Source organism: Brassica oleracea, chromosome C5 (genome assembly GCF_000695525.1).
Source record: "Brassica oleracea var. oleracea cultivar TO1000 chromosome C5, BOL, whole genome shotgun sequence".
NCBI classification, from domain to species: Eukaryota; Viridiplantae; Streptophyta; class Magnoliopsida; order Brassicales; family Brassicaceae; genus Brassica; species Brassica oleracea.
Window position 1 is genome coordinate 8,605,730 of NC_027752.1, and position 5,962 is coordinate 8,611,691.

The 5,962-nt window shown below is 36.7% G+C and overlaps 1 pseudogene; it reads left to right on the top strand.

Moving 5' to 3' along the window:
- The first annotated feature begins 1,182 nt into the window (after window positions 1-1,182).
- On the top strand, window positions 1,183-3,769 carry LOC106344156 (annotated as a pseudogene).
- Window positions 3,770-5,962: the final 2,193 nt, after the last annotated feature.

The following is a 5,962-nucleotide window of genomic DNA, read 5'->3' on the forward strand; positions in this document are numbered from 1 at the left end:
GATTATGTTCAAGCAAATGAGGAGCTTAATCGGAGTTCAAGAAATTGATCTCCCTAATTCAAGTTGGAATTAAGGGGGTGAATGTTGGATAATTCCAAGCTTGTGGAAACTTAACATATTATTAGATGTTTAATATGTTAAAATAAGCACAATAAAGAAACCTAGAAATAGGAAAAAGAAGTTTCTATTTAGGTTAGGTTTGTGTTTTCCATATCCCACATGTTAAAGGGAATTGTCTTTCATATAAATATAGGTCTAATGGAGAGGTGTTCCATATGATCTAAGTGAAACATATTGAGAGATTTAGTTTTGACTAGTTTCTAAAGCTAATAAAAAAAGTTGTTCTTATAACTCTTTGTGTTTATAAGAGATTTGACATGCATCTTAATGTTGTCCTGAAATTCTGCTCATGGTAAAACATAGATTCAGACTAAGCAAATCATATAGACCGAATTATCAAAGTTTTAATAATAGCAAGAGATGTATCCTCAGTAGGCACAAAACCTCAATGTAAGGAACCAGGCTCAAGATCTGGTCAGTGACTCTACAACCATATCGTTCTGTAGAATGGAATCCTGTGATATATCTAACTCCTGCACCATTAACATCAGGCAGATAACACAAATAGATAATGCCTCCCTATCACATACTCCTACTGATAGAAAATGCAGTATCTGCCAGTCAGGTAAAGTCCAGATTGATCAGTCAATCAATATCTTCTCAAAACTCTAACAAAAGCTTGAACTATCGTGAGTTTCAAATTGATATTAATGTTATTATTTTCTGATGACAGCATGAGTATGATAGAGATGGCCAGGTTGAGAAATTAGACTGTGGGCTCAGCTTCCATATCCAATGCGTCAAATATTTGACTATCGAAGAAGAATGTTATTGTCATGTCTATAGAAAAACCACAATAATTTAAGTGGCTTAAAATAATGGCGTGCCGCAAATGAAAGGAAGGAATTAGTCAACGTTTTAGACTTATGAGCCAAGTGGTGATCACAGAAGAGTTGACAAATCAACTGAAAAATCCAACAAGAGAGATGACGCAAGACTTGAGAAGCCAAAGCTCTTTAAATGAGCCCCATAAGCCTTACACAAACTCATTACTTACCACACAAACTTCAGAAACAAAAAAAAAAAACAGAAGGATGATGATTCCGAACCAATCTTTTTTCTTCTTCTTTCTTTCCGTTATAATCAACACTCTTGCTTCTCCTACGCACCAAAGGGATGCTCTTTTGGAGTTCAAAAATGAGTTTCCGTTCAATGCATCAGACCCACGTGCTCCTTCTGAAGCCCCTTTAAGTTCGTGGAACACAAGCAGTGATCACTGTTCCTGGAAAGGTGTCACATGCAACGCTCATTCCAGTGAGGTGATATCACTCTTCCTTGAGTACACCTATCTTAATGGCTCTTTGAAAGCAAACACTAGTCTTTTAAAACTCCATCATCTTCACCACCTAACCCTTTACAGTTGCGATCTCATAGGAGAAATTCCTTCTTCACTAGGAAACCTTTCTCAGCTCAGACATCTTAACATTTCTGATAATAATTTCTTGACAGGTGAAATTCCATCCTCTATAGGAAACCTTTCTTATCTCAGTTTTCTTGACCTCTCTCATAATGACTTAGGAGGTAAAATTCCATCTTCCCTAGGAAACTTGTCCCGTCTCACAGTTCTTGATCTTAGTGACAATAATGGCTTGATAGGTGAAGTTCCGCCTTCAATTGGCAATCTAAACCAGCTAAAAATTATCAGTTTTTACTCAAATAAGCTGAATGGTACCATTCCTAGTTCATTTGCCAATTTCAACAAGCTGTCCTATTTACTTCTCACAGGTAATCAATTCTCCGGTGGAGATTTACCTCTTATACTATCAAATTTAACCAGCTTGTCCTATTTAGACATTTCCGATAATCACTTCAAATCCAAGCTTCCATCTAACATGAGTGGACTCCATAACTTGGAGGTATTTAGAGTGAGTAGTAACTCTTTTGTCGGGACTTTCCCTACATCTCTGTTTACAATTCCTTCCTTACGAGAGGTTTATTTGAGTGAAAACCAATTAGAGGGACCCTTAGAGTTTGGGAATACATCCTCATCTTTTGAGTTAGGCACGCTAGACCTTGCTTCTAACAACTTCGACGGACCAATTCCAGAAGATATATCTCAATTTCTCAAACTCAAGTTTATAGATCTTAGCAATAACAGTTTCACTGGGCCAATCCCTGGATCTATGTACAAATTAGCCTTCCTCAGACATCTAGATCTCTCCTACAATAAGTTGGAAGGTCAAGTACCTAGTTTCTTGTGGAGGATATACACCTTGACGCTTTCTCATAATTCTTTCAGTAGCCTCGAGGAATTACCGCAAGCTGTCGTCAGTGAAAGTGACTATGATCTTACTTCAAATTCATTGCATGGACCAGTCCAATTTGATCTTGGTTCAAATTCACTCCATGGATCATTACCCCGTTGGATCTGTAAGCATTCATCATTGATCTTCTTGGATCTGTCAAACAACCATCTCTCTGGTTCCATTCCTTCATGTTTGATGAATTGTACTGCTTCTCTTGGTGTTATAATTCTAAGAAACAACAACTTGAGTGGATTCCTTCCAGACATCTTTACCAATGCCACCAAGTTACGGTCGCTAGACGTTAGCCGTAACCAGTTATCGGGGAAGCTTCCAAAATCTTTGATCCACTGCACGTCTATGGAATATCTGAATCTGAAAGGAAACAAGTTCAAAGACACCTTTCCATCTTGGTTTGGATCTTTGGGATCATTAAGTGTTTTGTTTCTCGGATCAAATGCATTTTATGGTCCGGTCTCGTCACATTTGGGGTTTCCGAGTCTGCGAGTCATTGACCTATCGAACAATAGCTTCAGTGGAACACTGCCACAAGATTATTTTGTGAACTGGCGTGAAATGGCATCAGTGGGGGAAAAGGAAAGTGTAATGTCTAGTGACGGCATAGATACATTTATGTCACACATGGGCGAACTAAGCATGTATGAGGATTCGATGGATATGATGTATAAAGGTGTCGATACAGAGTTTCCAAAGATCTTATATATGTTTAAAGCCATCGATTTTTCTGGAAACAAATTTACGGGACGGATCCCTAAATCAATTGGCATGTTGAAGGAACTGCGTCATGTCAATTTTTCAAGAAATGCATTTACAGGCAGTATCCCATCATCCTTGGCAAATATAACAAATCTAGAGGCACTAGACCTCTCTCACAACAAGCTTTCGGGTAATATTCCTCGGGATCTTGCCAACCTCTCCTTCGTGTCATACTTGGACTTCTCCCACAACCTTCTCCAAGGTCCTGTTCCAAGAAGCACTCAGTTTCAAAGGCAACATTGTTCTTCATTCGAGGACAATCTTGAACTCTATGGTCTTGAGGAAATTTGTGGACCGATCCATGTTCCTCATCCTACATCGGGGGATTCACATCAATCCGAAGAGTCAGAAGAAGCGTTGAGCTGGAAAGCTGCTGCAATAGCCTTCGGACCAGGTGTATTCTGTGGATTGGTGATCGGATATATCTTCTTCACTTCACACAAACAAACACATATGGTTCATGGAAAAGATTGGTTGAACCATCTCGGTGGCATCATCACTGTTCGTTAAATACTGTCTCCTTCAACGTTGTTTCTTTAAATGTCTTGTAAATCTGTACTCCGATGATTGGTTGGTCAAAGTGTTGTGTTTGTACTTTTGGTTCTATTATACATTGTTGGTGTTTTTGTTGTAATGCTGTAAATTTGAAGTTGTATTGCTTTTATAACACCTTGTACTATCTTTTTATAACTCGTCGAACCCCCAAAACGATAATCAGAGACAACGAAATCTCGTGCGGGACTCTATAACCTGGGTGAGTTTCTATTTCTAGTCGCGATGGGATATAGACTCCTTCAATTAAATAACCCGACCCGATTTGAAATCCGTGTGAACAAAAGTGTTGGGGCTAAAATGAAATAAATAGATATTATGGGTGCAAAAAGTATAAATTCTTGCAACTTTGGAAAGGTTAGTAGCTTTTCTCTTAAGGGGAATTAGGCGACAAACACATAAGAAAATCAAAAACAAAGTTTCTACCCATAAGAAAGTTTGGTTATGATATTATACATATTAATCTACAAAATGACGAACATACCCTTATCTATGCGGGTGAAAAGAGTCTGATTTCGATGTGTCTTCTTCAATTGAAAAGATTTCTTTCACTTTAAAAAAACTATGAACACAGACGACGGATCATAAAGGAAGAAGAGAGACGATGAATGAGAGGGGTGAGGGCATTCGAGAAGCTATTTATGGTTCTTGCGGTGATTGGTTGTGGCGGTTGTATCTGTGGGTGATTGTATATGCAAGGTGTTTGGTTTGTTGGTTGGAGATAGCGACGAAAAAGCAGAGGGTGGATTGAATTGGGGAAGATGAAGAGTAATGTTGTGTAACATATTCTATTTTATTTTATAATTACAGTATAGTATGCTACAATTCTTCTTTTCCTCTTCAGCAAAGTGTATCTCGTTCGCCTTCGGATTCTTCTCTTTCACTACGCCATCAACTCCATTGTCTTATTTTTCATCACCGTCGCCACTAATAACATCCCAAAATTAAATGGTGGGTTGCATTGAAGAAGAAAAATAATGTTCTTTGTTAATATGTTTTATTCTATAGTGTTGTAACAAATAGAGTTGAATGCAGATTTATGGTATTAAAGGTTGTATGCCACTGAAATGAATCTGAAGTTTAGAGTTTTGTAAAGACAACAATTAATATATAAAGCATCCACCATTTTCTTCAGGAACAATACATTTACACGAAGAATATACACAAATTCTTGCGAAAATTCTTGTTAATATTATAGTATACTATTCTATATTATCGTCAAAGTATAGTCTAGTACAATATTTATTCTTCACGTTTGTTTCTTATTTTTCACTCTTCTCCTCAACCTTCTCTTCTCTTAGCTCATTTTTTCTTCTTCTTTTTCTCTTCTTCATTCATGTCAAGCGTTCCATCGTCACCCATTAATACTATTGATTATTTCAGCGTTGTCACTATCTTCTCTTCTTCCACCACAGTCATCAATCGTCATCTCTTCCTCATGTGTAGGTTCGTTTCCTACTCCCAACAATGTCATTTCATCTGCTACCTTACAACTGTGTCCATACTGTAAATAATATAGTATAGTATAGTTTTTACTTGCTTTCTCTTCTACACGTCCATACCGTAAATAATATAGTATAGTATATTTTTTACTTGCTTTCTCTTCTACACGTCCACGCGCTCTCTAAAAGATAATAATGTCATTTTATGAAGAACCTGCCACATCGATCAGCTTATACTATAGAATGAACATATTCTTTATTAGGCATGGGCGTTCGGGTTTTCAGATCGGGTTCGGGCCGGTTCCTTTCGGGTCCGGATCTTTTCGGGTCCTAAATATTTAGACCCAATAGGTACTTAGAAATTTCCGGTTCGGGTCGGTTCTTTTCGGATCCGGGTCGGTTCGGGTCTATAATTAAAATATCCATAAAATATCCGTAATTTTTCGGGTCCATATCGGGTCTGGGTCGGGTTCGGGTATTTAGGATCTGAAAAGGACATGATATACTCAATTCCATCAACTTTAGTTGAATATTTGTCATATATATCTAAAATTTTACAAAACAACTTAAATGAAACTATTAATAATTAAAATAAAACATTTTAAAACTCTAAATTTTACATTTTAAAGCTTTATATTACTTTAAAAATGTTAAAAAATAATAACAAATGTTGTTAACAAAAAAATATTTCAACTAAATCATAAAATCTCTTTTTTATTATTTGAGGAACATTATTAACAATTAACCTTATCTCTATGTGTGATTAACCAAAATGTCATTACTTATGTGTCATCATGAGAATCATTCTCACAACCTTTATTAAATAAT